The sequence below is a fragment of the Pinus tabuliformis genome, chromosome 5_1, assembly GCF_031772625.1.
Source record: "Pinus tabuliformis cultivar Carrire ecotype Pingquan chromosome 5_1, CPIR1, whole genome shotgun sequence".
NCBI lineage: Eukaryota > Viridiplantae > Streptophyta > Pinopsida > Pinales > Pinaceae > Pinus > Pinus tabuliformis.
This window is the reverse complement of record NC_142305.1, coordinates 209318648-209336155: the sequence shown is the minus strand read 5'-3', so window position 1 is coordinate 209336155 and position 17508 is coordinate 209318648. Positions and strand designations below refer to the sequence as shown.

The 17508-nt window shown below is 37.9% G+C and overlaps 1 pseudogene; it reads left to right on the top strand.

Annotated features, from left to right (window-relative positions):
* Positions 1 to 8139, top strand: part of LOC149164118 (2-oxoisovalerate dehydrogenase subunit alpha 1, mitochondrial-like) — a 91593-nt pseudogene extending 83454 nt beyond the window's left edge.
* The last annotated feature ends 9369 nt before the right edge of the window (positions 8140 to 17508 follow it).

Genomic DNA, 17508 nt, shown 5'->3' with positions numbered 1-17508 from the left:
CCGGTAATAATGATATATATAGATAGGAGTGTGTCAAAAATATACATCGTCTTCGATCATAGGTTGAAAAACACCTTATGATCGGAAAAAATGATAAGTACAAAAAACCAAAAATGTCATATGTGTCTACAAAAGTGACTAGCCAATCACTGGTGGTGCTCTCTATACGAGACCACTGCCCGCGCTACCCTACACAGGAACCTCCTGAAAGGTCCTGGGACTGCAACCACGTAGCGCTGAAGTCGGATAGGAATGTCATCTATAGTGGTCTCTGGTATATCCGCCGTCAGACGCTCTAGATCCTGTTCCAGCTCGGCTAAGGTCTCTGCGGCCGCATCCTGTGGGGCTGGTGCTGGTACAGCTGGTACTCTCCTCTCAAAAGCCCGGAGGTTGGCCGGACGCCGTGGACCTACATCTGAATTTTGAAAATTTGTGCTGTCAGTTTTGAGACGATATATAAAAAACAAAAAAAAATACATAATTTAAAAACTTGTGAAAAATGAAGTACCTCTGTCGTCCCATTGTTCTCCCTGTGGAAGAACCATGTCCGGATCATTGCGAAAATCCATTCCGGCATACGGAAAATCCTGAATCGCAAAGACCTGGCCCTCTAGCCAGTGAAAGTAACCATCAGGAAATCGAACAACTGCTGCTCCCTCGTCAGGATGCCGGGCCATTACCGCAACCCATCTCGTCAACTTAGGCTCCCGAGGAGCCCCAACTGGAACTGTAAGATGCTGGGGGATCAGCATTGGAACTCTCTCTAGGGAAAAGCTCACAACTAAAGGCCCATATCCAAAAGTCTTCAGTTGTCCTCTCTTTGCCCTGGTTAGTTGGCCCTTCATATTGGCCAACACAGCATTGTACCAGTTGAAAATGGTTCCTTGGAAGCAATCTATAGCCATCCGCATTTGGGATCCAATGGCTATGTGCAAAGCGGCAGCGCCGCAAAGTCTAGTAACTGTAAAGGCAATTACCATGAGTTCAGGTCGGGATATATATTTGATTTCTATCCCCTTCTCCTGGTTTTGATTGTTGCACCACTCTAGCCGAAGACTAGCAAGGGATTGGCCACCCGGCCTAGTCCCGAATAGAGAGATTTGCTCGCCCCTGTTAGGCAAGCCAGTGAGAAAATATATGTCGGAGGACTCTATCTCGAGCTGGTTTTCTCCGATGTAAAAACATTGGTCCTGAATATTCCACCTTTCAACCAGCCACTCTAAGAATGGCACCTGGGCCCTCATGCCAGGTATGGCCCAGTACTTGTAGAGATCGCATACCTTTAACGCATCAATAGAAGGTTGATGACCTATTGCGACCAAATCAACGTCTTCGTGCTCTCTTTCACGCCAATCTAGCATGGTGAGTGACCTACACACCAAGAAACAATAGTTAGAATTCATTAAACAATTTTTGATTGGTTAAAATTGGGGTTTGGGGTTTCAAAAACCGCGTTTCACGGGGTATGCACCCCGCGTTCAGAAGACAGAGCGGCGGTACGCAGCTGGTCTGAAGGCGGGCTGCGTACCCCGACCTTTTTCCCATATACGAAAAAGTCGGGGTACGCAGGTCGCCCATGGGGCACCTGCGTCCCCCGAGAAACGCATTTTAAAACCCTAAACCCTCCAAAAAATCAAACTAAAACTTGAAATGAAATTCTAAACGGATGAAATTGAAGAGGAGGATGTTGTGAAATACCTGAAAGAGACGGCGCTCGATTCTGACGGTCGGATTCTCCGCAAAGTCCACGGGAAGTTTTCTTGTCAAAAGCCCTTTTCTCAACCTCAACAGTAAAATGGTAAAAATGACATGGTAAAAAGTCTTTTTATAGGTTTTTTGGATGAATGAATGCTAAGTTTGTTTATTTTTCACCATGAAAGGACATTTTTCAATGTATTTTTACCCATCTTAAACAGGTATGAGTAATGTGTCGTTTTTGTGCAGGACAAAAGGAATTTAGAGTAAAATCATCATTTTTCACGAACCAAAACATCAGAGTCATCTTGTAAGCTCTTTTCTGACTCCTAAAACATGAAAAGATTGCCGAGCGTTTCTTTTACACTCGTTAAAACGAAACTAAAAGACGGTCCCCTTATAGCTCTTTTTTGACCGTAAAAACAGGAAAAGATTACCGGGTTTTTGTCGTTTCAAACTCGATATGGAAATAAAATGATGTGTCCTTGATCAATTTTTACTTTTCAGGTCAAAGACACTAATCATGAAAGTACTCCTTGGTCGCGAGATCAAGCGGTTCTCTCAGGTATTATTTTATACTTTTTCGGGCTTGGGAGACACAAATTTATGAAAAAGTTCACCTTGGAGTCTTCTTTAGTTTTTTCAGACTCTCTAAAAATGAAAAACGCCGAGATTCTCCTATACTGGACTCGTTAAAATTTCACAGTACAGGACCTGTTCAATTACAAACAGGAACAGACCACTCCTTCTTAGGGTCCGAATTTAAACTAAGTTGGACTCATCTGAAGGATGAGCTTATAATCAAGCATATGTTATCCTCCTCAAGCTTGTAAAAAATAAAGAGGTACTTGCCAGAAATGGTGGGGGAAAAGAGAGAAGAATGAACCGATTTGTTATCCTTTGTTACAGAAGAACCTTATCACCGCTCTTGAACACGACACTTTCCGTTCACCTGGGTTGGGAAATCCTTTGCCTTAAAAGTTGATCAAACCACTTTGAAAGTCTTCAACCGTTTTGGGTCAATCGTCACCAAGCCATCTGTTGTGTCGTTATGTGTTCAAGAGGTCTCTGCAAATAAACCATTCATATGCAAAATACTTGTCATCCATTTGACCATCCCTGAGTCAGTCCTTACAGCAACATTTCTTCAACTTGAACAATGATTTCGTGTTGTGGGCTTGCCTGCAACGGGTCGCTTTCTATCGACATCAGCACATTATCTAGAAAGATGACTTAGAAATCGTCAGTACCTTGAAGTCTGCATGCATCAATGGCAGGTTTCTCGCCTTTGATGATAGTTTACATCATTGACTTTCGATCGAAGGATTCTGTGACGTGTTCGACATCAACTCATTCATTCACATTTCATGGATTGTACTGGGTACTTTGAGAACCATTGACATCACTGGTGGTCTCTCTCACACTTGTTAACGGTTTACATCATTGACTGGTAATCAAGTGGTTTCTACCATGCTCGACATCAACTCATTTATTCGCATGGATAGAATCGTACCAATTCGGGAAGTAGAAATGAAGACCCTGGATCTAGTTTCCACCATCCAGACTGCGAGGAGTTTTGTATTCATTATACAGTAGACTAATCATAAACAAATGGTTGCATCCATACTGTGTCTACAAAAGTCTATGATTGTGATGTACTGCAAAATCATTCTTGTATCAGAGCAGTAGTTAGATCATTAGTTAAAGTTTTCAATCTGAGTATGGGAATGCCTACCTCAGCGATGATATCATCTTATATATGTATTTTGTGTTGAATATTTGCAGGTTCTGACCGGGTCCTCTGCAAGATACTCCTTGAAATGATAAAGTACTTCACCCTTCCTAGATCATAAAAACCCTAATCTACTACAGGCTTCGCACTTTAGGGGGCAATCTGTTACACTAAAAAATGTCACCATGACTATTTGCAGTTAGTATGGCTCCATCCACTGTCATACTATCCTCCTTGGCAAGTCTCATGCCTCTGCTCTCCATGTCAAACTTCAAGAAAGAGAGAAAAGTCATTTAAAGTCAATTATCTCTGGTACGCAGTTTCTCTTAGCCTTACCTGCAGGTACGCAACCCAAGTTCACAATACCTGCATACTTGTACGCTCTGTATGTAAAGGGGTGGGTGCGTACTCCTGTAAAGGTCAAAAGGCACAAGTTTCACTCCAAAAAGTTACTTGTGGTCATTTCTAGAGTCTTCTAGAAGCATGTTTGACGTGTATGAAGCGCCTCCAGATGGTTCATGTACCCCTACCAAAGAGGAACTTATCCCATCAATAGGGGAGCTATCCCATCCAAAGAGGGGCTTATCCCATTGATGGTGGACCTGAATAACTTCCTCTAGAGCACTATAAATAAAGGCATTGGGCCAAAGGGAGGGGAGGTTGAAAGCTGAACATTCCTAAGGGTAGATGCTGCTGGAATTAGGACTTCCTTGTAGAAGCTTGTGAGGAGAGATTACCATCTTTACTTGTTTCCATTGGGAGGTGGGTGAGCTGATCAGAGTAAGGGAGAACTCTTGTGGACCTTGGGAGGAGCTTGCACAACACCAAGGCTCAGGTTGTAATGGTTCCTTTTGTTACCTTTTAATACAAATTAGTCCATTCTTCTCAACAATTTGTTATTAATGAGTTGTTTCATATACTCCTTGGTCTATATGTTAAATATGTTTTATTTTATGTGATATTCAGGTGCTATTTAATCGTTTGATTGTTGGTGAATGCATGTTTCGAAGGGAAGGAGGAGCTCATCCGGATCAACGAAGCTGGACTACTACAACAACGTTGGATTACAGGTAGGATCTAAACACTTGATTTCTCATATTGTAAAAGCATATTTAGGGAAGGATTGCTCTTATTTGTCTTGTTTGTCATTAGAAAGTCTTAGGCTTTCTAGGAAGGTCGGTTGTGTCCGCACTAATGACTCTTTCCGCGTGAAAGTGAAAAAGATATCACGAAAGAGAGGAAAGACTTATGTCCTTACAAAATAGAGAAGCAAACTAGCCAAATAAAGCACTTTAGCAGGGCTTATTGGGCAGCTTTCCCACAACAGGAGGAAAAATGTCACATTCCCACAATTCGGTCTTTTTCTAATAATTCTCTTCCTTTGCTCATATACCCTCCAATAATGTGAGTGAGTGGGAAACATATCATATCCCTGCTTCAACAATATAGAGTATCCTTAACACCGAGTCAGCTAGCCTATACCATCTTTTAATGTTTCGACCATTACATGACATTAAGGACACCATCAAGTCCCTTATCACTCAAATTTGAAGATGCAGGACCTATGCAGCAGCTTAGACCTTTAAAAAGGGCCAAAATTAGTGAATTCAACCCCCTCAATGTAAATGCCCCAAGTTTCACCTACCACTAGTTGCCACCAAGATCACTGGTTTTGCTTCCAAACCAGTGTAGCCCACACTAGACAAGCCTCAACATTTCAACTACCACCAGCTGCCACCAAGGTCACTGTTTTTGCTTCCAGTGAAGATGCAGAACCTATGCAACAACTTAGAACTTTAAAAAACGACCAAAATCAGTGAATTCAGCCCCCTCAGTGTCAATACCCTCAGTTTCACCTGCCACCAGCTGCCACCAAGGTCACTGGTTTTGCATCCAAACCAGTGTGGCCCACACTGGACAAGCCTAAAAAAATTTCACCTACCACCAGCTGCCACCAAGGTCATAGGTTTTTCTTCCAAAATAGTGTGACCTAGATTGGACAAGCCTCAAAATTGACATGGCAGCATGTAGACAACCAAAGCAACAAATCACACACAAGGCTGCCTTTCTTTCAAGATTTTTGGCATGAGGCACCTTTGAAGGTTGCATGGAGGATGGAGGGGCCTCCCAAGCCCCAAAATTTATAAAACCTACACTCAGGGAATCCATTAAACACCTTTTGGAGAGAGCAACATTTTGTTATTTGGTTGCAGAAAGAACCTTTAACTGCAAGGTTGTGTGGAAAAAATGTTGTGAGAGCTTAAGTGATTGACCCTCTTTGATCCCTACCAAAGGAAGGAATGTTGTTGGTTAAAGGCCAAGGACTTGTAGAAGTCCAAGAGAATACCAAAAAGTTAAAAACTGAAGAAAGAGGATTTAGGAAGCCACCTCTCCATAGGTAAAATCTGATTTGTACCTCTCTTTATTTATCAATAGAATCTCTGCTTTCCTCCCTGTGGTGCATTACCTTGGGTATTTGGTTGCACCTCATCCCTCAGTCTACATCCAGTGATGTTGGGATTATTGAATTTTCATTTATAGACAATTCATTTACAATTTAAGCTCTTCATGATGGCTACTGAATCTCATTCAAATTGAAGATTGGTTGTACAAAACCTTATTTAGAATCAACACTTCTATTATCTATTGCAATGTGAGCTTGAGCATATTTTCATTTGAAAATAGTTTTTTAAAAACTCTTCCCTGTGATGCCTTTGTTGCAGTTTGACTTAGACTTCAAAAATGCATTTCGAAAGCTCCTTAGAATTCAAAAATGCATTTAGAAAGCTCAATGTTCAACCAATTTATTCAAAATTAGTCATTAATTCAACATAGTCAAGACATGTTTGAAAATTAGGGAGAATCAAAGTTGTGTAGATTGTTATTCTGAACTGCAGATTTAAATGCTAGAAAATAAATGATTACTATTACAATTTTGATTTCATTTTGTTTTTTTGAATTGATAGTTTCTGGATATTCCAGGCAGGAAAGTTGAGCTCACTTATGAAATGAACTTCATATCTGAGTCTTCAAATAAGTGTATACCTTGCTACAGAGTTTTGAATGAGGTTGGGAGTCAGATTTCCATTGATGGCTTTAGTCACATGATCTATGTTTCTTATTAATATTTAATGAGCTCCATTTCTCTAATGGGGAACTTATTTATTGTATATATAATCATGAGTCTATCTGTGACATCAATATCCACAATTTTGGTGTTTGTCAGATTAGCAAGGAATTGGCATTGAAAACGTATGAGAGTATGGTAACTCTTCAAGTTATGGACACCATATTTTATGAAGCAGAGGCAAAGAAGAATTCCTTTCTATCTTACGAGTAATGGAGAAGAGGCCATCGATATTGCATCAACAACAACTTTGACTATTGATGATGTGGTCTTTTCCCAGGTAAATAGTTTGATCAAGATGTGCTAGTTTAGAAATTGAGAATAAAAATGTTTTCCGAGACATTATCTTAATTGGCTTCTTTAGTGCTAAAGACCTTGGCTGAGAATGGAATCTTAACTTGTATGGTTGTTCTAAAGCAAGAGCTAGCCTACCAAATTCCTATACATTGTGGTTTTAACTTTTGGAACATTTTCATATAGATAACAATACCACTTTTAAACCAATCCCAGCACCCCACCAGGGTTATGAATTCTTTCATTAACAAGCACCTTCAGGTCTATATTATTCTTCTAGAAGGATTTTATAGATGGTGGAATGTACTGCCAAAATACTTAAGACTATAGTAAGCTTAACTAAAAGGGCTGATGTTTTTAATGTGTGTAGTATCGAGAAACATGAGTCCTTACTTGGTGCAGTTTCACGATGCAAGAATTTGCAAACCAGTGCTTTGGGAATTGTGCTGATTATGGAAAAGGGTGCTAGATGCCTATCCATTATGGATTCAATGCATTGAATTACTTCACTATATCATCCCCTATAGCGTAAGGGTCTCCTCCACTTGAATGGTTGTTATCTTTATGAATTTACCTATTAGGTATATTGTTCTTTGGGTTTATTTTGTTAAAAATATTTTGGGATGTTTGCGAGTTCTTACTGCATTCCATGTATCCTGTGCATATTCTAGGACAAAACTTCCTCATTCAATAGGTGTAGCATATTCCCTAAAATTGGACAAGAGGAAAGCTTATGCAGTAACCTTTTTGGTGATGGTGGCATGAGTGAGGTCAGTCTCAGCTCACAACCATCACATTTTTTACTGGCATGGTTCCTAATGTCAATTCTAAACGTCTATTGCTTCTAACTGATGCATTTTTCCCTTTTTGTCTGAGGGATATTGTGATTCTACCTTAAACTTTGCAGTAGTTATGGATGGGAATTGGAAAACCTTCCCCTCTGCTCTCCAGGTTAAGAGGTGGAAGGGTTTCCTCTCCACCAAGAGTTGGAATTGGAAGGGATCCTTCTCTATCAAGTGTTGGAGGCAAGAGTGCTCCTCTAGCATCATCAAGAATTGGAGTTGGAAGGAATCCTTCTCCATCAAGGATTTTTGGAAGGCTGAATGACAGGAAAGCAGAGAAGGATAATGGGTGGGAAAGGCTTTGGGGTGGGAAAGGTGATGGATATTACCTCAGGAAACTTGTCACTACTAATATGAGTGTAGCATATGGTTCAAGGAATGGCTATGATTGGAGGCATCAACCAATACATGGTACTCTAATTGATGCCTATGGAAATTACAAGGGCTAGAGATATTCACGTGGACTACTTTCACATGTACAACTACCTCAAGAAATTGATATAATAAGCAGTAGAATGGTGACTAGAAACTGGTGAAATTCAGAGGAAGAAGAATACTTTGAGAGGATATGAGCCCAAGATTGGAGAATCATGGTAGAGGAAGTGATAACTCAAGGAAATATGATTATTTTCCTGGTGACCTAAAGAAGTGGTCAGGCTTAGAGAGAGAGAAAAGAATGGGTTTGGAACCTGCTCTTCCTGACAGTGATTGGCAGATGCATGGACCCTTGTCTCATATGGATAGACCTATGATGAGTGAGTAGAGATGACCTCCTAGAAGGGTAGGCTTCCTTTCTCCCTATTGTCTTTTTTGATCTAATTAGTTTGATGAAAAATTATTCCCTGTTTCCTTTTTTCCTTCTTGGGTTTTTAGTGATTTCCTTAGCATGTAAAGATAAAGGATGTCTGATAGAATTATATTTTTCTTAATGTAGGAGTCTGAAGAGCACCAGCCATCTTCTCTTTTGCAATCAGGTATTGTGTCTCAAAATATCAGAGATACTTCTACTGAGACATCGTCTTTGCTGCAAAGTAGTCAAGTTGCATTAGGGCATTGACCTGTAATGGGTTAGCCTCCTCACCTAACACATCAAAATGATAGCCCAACTTCACAATCAAGGCTGAGAACACTTCAAATTTCTATTCCTGGCCACAACAATTCAAGTTATGGCTTGTCATATTCATTCAATTTAACTCATTCTGCTAGTCACCCTATGACTTAAGTGAATGACTCTAGGTCATCAGGTACAAAAATTCCATTAGGAATGGTACCAAAATATCAGGCCAATGTGGGTTCTTCCCTTGGCTCTGATCCCCCGAGCTTTTGAATTCTTGTCACCTGTGACACCATCATCGAGCAACATTCCTTTCTCACAAAGGAAACAATCACAAAGACTCGCTTTTGTGTCTCCTATCACACAATCTGTACAACCTTCTATGCAAACTCTGCTACCTCCACCTCCATCTGCACCACCCCTTCAATATCAACAATTTCAATGACTAAACCATCAACATCAAACTAATTTCATGAAGCCTGGAGCCTGGAAAAACACAAGTTCAACTTCTTTCTCTCCATTCCCAAGGTCATTCTTCATAGTCCTTTCAACAGTCTCCACTTCAATCGCAACCTGTTCAATAAATTCCTCAACAACTACCACAATTACAATAGTTAGAATCTGTGGGAGCTTCATTTTCAGATTCTAAAGAGAATGAACAGGTAAGCAATTTTAAAGGACATCTAATTTTTCTTTTCATTTCCTTTTTTTTTTTTTTTTTTTTTTTCTATTTACTATTTTTGTTGTTTATTATAACATGTATTCAGAGTATATAAACAACAACATGCAATGTTGTTATAAAGATATTCTGGGGATCATGATCACATTAATTCTTCCCTTGAAAGTATAATTATGTGCTTGAACTCTTGCTCTCCTTAGTCTCCTCTGTCCAAAATGCTTTGGGTTGTTGTTCTATGTCTTCCTATGCATTATCTTGGATCAACAAGGCTTGGTTTTGGTTTTGTGCTCTGAGATGATATTTTACCTATTCTAGCCCTATACATTTTAGTCACTTGTTGCATTTGAAAATAGTGTATTAATGTTTCTTTTATCATTTCTTGATTTTTTGGCTTGGATCATGAAGTCTTGACACTAACAGGTATTCTATGATATTTTTCTTGTAAATTTTGACAATGCCTAGCAAGAATCACAGCTAGTAGGATGTTCATACAACACTTCATAATTTCAAGAAGGGCATCCATACCAAGTCCATACAACAAAGCATTTGTGTTGTTATGATTTATCCATTCTACAAGACATCATCTTATATTGAAAACCTTTAATGTAAGCTCATACAGTAGGGCCTTCATGCTACGGGATTCCGTCAAGGACTACACAATAAGATGTCCATATGGAAAAATATTTTCTCACAACATGTCATCAAGGACATCATCCAAGATCATAGGGCATACAATAGAGTATCCATATTGAAAGGCCTATGTACTATTGACATTTGTACTCTCCCAATGTTTATGGCATTTCTGCCATGCATTTCATTCCTTTTTTGCCAATGCCATTTTTTACCATCAAGGCAATCCATTTCAAGCTGGTAGCATCATCCTTTGCCACATAGGTCATCTTTATTCCTATTTAACTACTTTTCTACACATGGGCTATCCATTATGTCCATGAACCTGCAAAGCCATGGAGAAGTGGTATAATAAGCATGGATTTGTATTTAAGTTTTGAACCTAGCATAAAATTAAAAATTAAAAAATCATGTGCTAATGTAATCCCAAGTTGTTTTGCTTCATGATTCTTCCATGACAACATCAATACTATAGCCTATGCAAGCTATTCCTTGGAAAACTATTTTCTGTAACTTCAGTATTTCCTAATGAAATTTACTGTGCCACTGAAAAAGATACTCAGTGCAGTTTCACCTCCATGTGATTAGGTAGTGAGTGAAGCCTCAACTCAAAACTGTAACTTGTAAGAACTTATTCATTGATCAGAAAGCCTCTTGTCCACATCTTCTGCTGGCAGTTGACTTGCCATTCATTTGGAAATTCTGGAGAAGATGGGGAGGTTCTCCCCAAAGCTATTTTTCAGGAAAAAATGAGTCATATCTATGAATAAGCATAAATATGGTATTGTTTTACTTGACATTACATAAGATACCATTGTACTTGACATTACATAAGATGTCTAACAACATATAATGTTATTGGTAAGAGTCATCATTAACATGGAGGATTCCATGACTCTTGAGTGGTTGGAGAAAGATCCACATGCAACTATTCAGCGTAAAGATTGCATCAATGGCTTCATTGGATGTATACAAAAGGATGGCTCAAATTCATTTATTAATTGGGTGCAAGCCAATGGAATTCATGTGGTTGGTTTCAGGACCTTAATATCTTAGTACTCACTCACATCAAAATTTGGATTACAGTTCATTGTTACATGACAGGCTGATTTTTTTATCATATGTTTTCTTTTGTTCTTGATTGTTTGCAAAAAACTAGTTAACAGTATCAGTCTTGTGATTGAATACTCTTTTTTTGTTATTTTTTGTGGAAATGGTAATATATGGGAGGTTGGACAAGACAAATTAAGCATAGGTTAATGATTTAATTTAATTTCCACAGCAATAATGCTTGGAATAATTTAATAACTTGGAATGATGCTGAAATGGTAATAGATGATGTTCCCTATGACATTTTATCATCTAATTGAAAATGCGTGGTTTTGAAAGAAAAAAATTATGGTGGTATATGAATTCTGACATATTCTTAATTTCTTCTCTTATTTATAATTTCATAAATCTTTTCAGTTATTCATCATATAAACAACATCTATTTCCTTATTTCATGTAATGACATTTGAGGCTGCAGGTTTTGGTAGTGGGCATATGCACCGACATTTGTGTTCTAGACTTTGTTGTGACTGTTTTGTCAGCAAGGAACCATGGTCTGATTCCCTATTTGGAAGAAGTTGTGGTGTACTCTGAAGGATGTGCGACTTATGATCTTCCTGTCAATGTTGCTAAAAACATACCTGAGGCATTTCCTCATCCACAGGTAAAGCTACCTACTTTTCAAAGATCGTTGTCATCTCTTATTTGCATATCAAGTCAGTCAGAAGAAAGGGCAATAATGCCTAGAGAAAAGACCATGCACAAATTAAGACAATGAGGGTTCTGTTAAATCTTTGAAATGAAAAAGAGGGGAACCCAGTAGAGGAATTTGATTGTGCTACACTAGTGTAGATCCATCTTAACCTCAGATCCATCTTAACAGTCTCATGTATTTAAGCTCCATTCTTCTTGAATCTTACATGGAATTACATGGAATTTTTTATGTGTGGATTTGATGATGAATACTCTAGCCATTTTTTTAAATTGTCCATTAACTATCAAAGCCTGGAGAACAATTCTTGAGGATCCAAAAATGCATGAGGTAAGGGAAACCACGAACTGGAGTACTCTCTTATGGGCCTAGAATTACGGTTGACTAGTTTTACTCAAAGGAAAACCTAACAAGCTAGAAATAAACTGATTTTTGATGACATGGAACCAGCTCACAGAATCATAGCCCAAGAAATTTCCCTTCTGAGAGAGTTGTTAAAATATAATTTTAAAAGGAATAGATAGGTATGTATTCTCTAAAGACTTCAAATGCATGATTGGATCCAAGGCCCCAGGGCTTGGGGTATTCCATGTCCCTCTAGAGAAAGTTGTTAAAATCTAATTTTTAATGGGGAAAGACAGGTTTGTGGAATCTGAAGCCTGCAAATGTGAGATTGGCTCCAAAAAACCCATGTTTTAATGGGGAAAGACATGTTTGTGGAATTTGAAGCCTGTAAATGAGAGATTGGCTCCAAAGCCCCATAACTTTGTATCTCTCGTGTCCCTCCTAGAATTCATTTTATCCATACCCTTTAGGGACTGCTTTTTGATGGAATGTCCAAGGAGAACATAGGACCTGCGAGTGGTAGGTGCACCAATTGCAACCTATCTGGAAATGCCATACATAATTTATCTTGAGGATGATAAAGGACAAAAAATAAAATTTTTGAACCTATTGCTGTCTTATAGGGGCTTATCCTTTTCCAAAATATTAACAAAAAGCAGATTAATTTTGTGTGGGATTCTCTACTAGTTGTCTCCACCCTTTAAAGTGTCTCAGTAAGAAAACTCTGTGTGTGGACAATGAGGATTATGCTTCTTTTATAATCCTTTGAGGGTTTAGCATGATGCAAGTTACAAAAAAAAAAATTGGGAGGCTTATTTATCAGTGAATGAAGGAATTATATTTGGGTAAAGGATTTATAAGGACTGAATGGTGGTAGAGGTAGAAATTTATCCTTCCACTTCCATGAATTCATTGGGAAATCTTAGTAGATGGAAGAGACAGAGTGGGTGTTTACACCCCTTACTAAGAACATTAGAGGGAGAACACAACCCTATGAGGATAAAAAGGAAAATTTCCCATGATTACATCATGCCATGACCATGATAAGACATGGGAAAACTAAAGAAGGGACATCCATAACCAATTCTAGTCTCCCTATTGTTCCATCCGTTAAGGTGCGTTAGATGACTTGCCTAGGTCGTGATCAACATTTCCCTCAAATCCATTTAGCAATACCTAAGTCTTCCCAGATGGAGGTCCAACACCATTTTGATGACAGAAGGTTTCTTAGAGAACTTGTCCCCATGGATTTAGATTGTGAGGGTAACTATCCATTAAAGAGTGCACACTAAAGGGTTGATTGAAAAATTTATATATAAATCACCACCTTATCCCTCCTCAAGCATTATTCTTGTTGAATATTCCTTTGCTCGGGGCTTGTATATATTATTCTATTGGAGGAACCAATGGCTGTGAATAATTAACTAACATGCTTAGTTGGACAATGTGAAAAGGGAAGATAGAGGCCATTTTGTATATAATATTCAGTATATTGTTTCATTAAGTGGGAAAAATACAGCAGACTACGTCCATCACGCAAAATCCTTTTAGTTGTGTTATAGTTATCAACTGGCAACAACCATTAGGCAGTGGCCTTTAGATAGATAAACTCAAAAATATGGATGGCACAGAGGATCATGTGTGGTGGTTGGGTTAGAATTTCCCTCCTATTCCTTCCCCACATGTTATTCTCATTGAAGATTACTCTCTCTGAGGTCATATTTATTATTCAATTGTAAGAACCTGTCCCTGAAATAAGTAACCTACTTGCCCATCCAGATCCACTGATAAAAACAACATAGTGGCAATTCAACATAGACTCTTTATAGTGAAAGGTGAACATTTTTTCCTCAAGGGAAAAGTAGAGTAGACTACAACCATCACCCAAGTTGCTTCCAATGGTATTAAGGTTTTCACATCAGGTGGAAGTCTCTTGCCAGATAAACTTGGGGCCAAGTGGGTTGGGGGATGATGTGCAGTAGTAGCTGGAACAATGTCTATGTGAAGTCATTCACCATATCCTATGCTTTGAACATTGCATAGATAGGAGGATAAGTGAATAATAATATCGTGTCTTCTGAATTTCAGACACATTTTTTGCAAGGGATGAGTCTATTGTAATTGAAACCCCTAAGAGCATCAGCTTTGATTAAGAATCTTCTCATGGAAGTAGCACTGTGAGACCACACTAGGAGATGAATAAGGTAATGGACCTAGAAGACCACATGAAGATATGAACAAATAAGTAGACTTATGAATGTAAAGGCCTAATGGGAATGCTTGGATGCTCTCTATTATCAGATGTCTTATGTTTTGACGCATTTGGAGTTCTTCAAGTACATAGGAATGTTGGTGGTCTAAATTTCTAAGTAAGATGTCATTCAATCATCTATTTTTTCATTGTATATCAATATTTCCTGGAAACTAATAGAAGTTCTTGTTTAAAATCTATGTGTGTGTGTGATCATAGGTTTAAACAAGATGTGATAGGAAGGATGGAGGAGAAAGAGGAAAAAACCCTTGCAACAAATAGCCTATGGAGGATGATCAAACTAGAAGGGCTTGAGAAGTAAGTAATGCATACCAAATACATTGTTTCTCTTTCCATAGAAGATTGGATAAAATTTCCAATAAAACCTACGTAATGCTTCTATCATTTGGAGAGCACTAGTCTTGGCATTCCCCATTGCAGAGAATTGGTTATGTTGGAAAGTTGGAAATGGGAGAAGTATTTGATTTGAGTATAGAGCCTTGGGTGGGATGTAATGGCCAACAAAAATTGTCAGAATATTTGATTTAGTTTCTGAGGCAAGTTGCAACAAGATATTATAATCTTAGAAGATGTAGCTACTAACAGTTCTAGGTCACAATTAATTATGGTAGCAATGTGGGAATAATGAGGGATTTCTAGATTTAGATGGACATAAAGCTGAGCAATGGAATCTCTTCATTCAATAATTTTAGAGTAGTTTTATGAGGTTGAGTCTGAAAAAAGATACACTGATATGGTCCAAAATTCTTGCTAATGGAGACTACACAACCAACATTAGGTATTCAACAAGTTTTTTAGAATAGCAAGGAGAAGCCTGGTGGTGGTGGAAGGCATTGTTGAATTTGCATGGCACATTTTGATGGATTTATCCTTCATTAAAGAAGTATGGGAAAACAATTGTTAGCTTATTTGGAAGTAAGTGGAAATGGGAAGAATCATCTCTGCTTACTTCAGTGTGTATGAATCATTAAGAATGTCAATCTCTTTGAAGGGAAGTCTTTCTCACTGCTAGAAATTTGTCATAAAATTAAATATGTTGATGATGTTAAGTCATCTCCAAAGCCCAAACCTATGAGAAAATTAGGTCATTAGAGATAATCAGGTTTCTTTGATGGTGCTAGCTAATGGATATCTTTGGAGGTGTAGTGCTAGAGCTGCCCTGTTTCTTTCAGGTTCATATAATCTTTCTTTTAAACTGGGCCTTGGGAGAGGTTATAATAATTGGGCAAAGTTTGAAAGCTATGGTATCTTTGACTAGGATTGCAGTGGAAATGGGTATAGTATTGTCTCTAGGTAGTGTCCCTTAGATAATTTTCAACATGGCTGTTATGAGAGATCAAATATTTGTCTTCCTTTAATAAAGAGGCTATATAATTTTGGCCATAAGGGGAGAAATTTATTGACCCGTAATTTTTGGAAGTTGATATTCTTCTTGAGAGCTCAAGAACTCCATAGCTTGGAAATTATGCTATAAATTTCCTTATCATGTTTTTCTTTGTAAAGAGAGAGGCCTTTTGCATTAGGGTTGCCTTAGGGATGGATTGAAGATTTTAACTTCTGAGACTTCTAAAAGTTTCCTCAAAAAGCAATCATTATTATGTCTAGGATGAGTTCCATGTGATGAGACCTCATTATGAGGGCTGGGATCACCTATCCTTTCATGTTCGAAACTTGAATTTTTTGGAGATGCCATGGCAGTGACCAAAAAAATCTTGGTTTGGCACTTGATCGTTGGTGTGGAAATCATAGCCACATGTGGTACCTTGCCCTCTTTCCATCTAAATATTTTTAGTTTATTGATTCACATTATTTCTTTTTTCCAAGTAAGATCTCATAGGAAAACCACCAGGTACTTCCTTGCATTTCATAAATGGTATCCAACATAAACCTATTGGTGCTAATTAGGGTGCTTGATGATTGAAAATTGCACCTTGAATAACTTAGTAATGGACAAATTTCCTTGTTTTCATATATTTTGAAATGTCTCCTACATTTTGAGATTCATCATAGTGTTGATTCATCCATAGGCAGTGGCATGACTCAAAATTTTCTAGTCTATACTTCCAATGATAGCCTCCTTAAAGAAATTTATGCTCTTAAGTCCAAAGTTTGATGGAGTTATGGTAAACTAGATTTTTACTGGAAAGGAAGGGGCAGGGGTGTAATCTATGATTTCTGATTAGTTCCATATCCAATGGCATCACTCAATTTTTTTTCAGTCTACGCTTTTGATGATAGCCTCCTCAAAGAAATTTAAGCTCTTAATCTCAAACTTTAATGAAGTTATGGGGAACTAGATTTTCCTAGAAAGGAGGGGCCAAGGTGGAATATATAATTTATGAATAGTTGTAATCACATTTTATACATTAGGAAAGATTGATAAACAACAAAGAGCTTCTATATAATTTATTTGAATAAAATATCCTACAAAATTATTGAAGCACTTGTGTCTCATAGGGTCATTATTTACTTTTTTGAATATTAATTGTTCTTTTTCAGGATAGTACTAGCTATCAAATGTCACTGGTTCTTGAGATTGAAGCACAATTGAAAACTAAATGTGACAAGCTTTCTGATGCCTTTCAGATGGATGAAATTGGTAAGAAATATATTTTTAAAGAATTGGATATAGAAGGAATGGCATTTTCAGTTTATTTATGAACTATGATATCATCAATTTTCTTTTTGGTCTTATTAATTACAATCACATTCCATACCTCAAATGTGATAGGAGCCAATTCTCCTTAGAGCTTGCACCTTCCAGAAAGGTCAATTTCATTGGAAGTGTGCTATCATTTTATAATATGCTTGTTGTGAGCTCAACATGTCACTTATGGAAATCGAAAATGGGTGGGAAGGATAACAATCATTCCTCACAACCACCAGAGATAAACCCAATTGAAAACTTTCTTTGTGGAACTTATAATTAATATCATGATGACCACTTTTTTTTGTAGAAAATTCACTCTACTCTTTGAATAATTTAAAGCACATTGTTTTAACAAGGCTAGGAGATAGGTATGGATAGCCAGGAAATGAAGGTTTGGGATTGTCTGGGCCATTTCGATTCTCATTT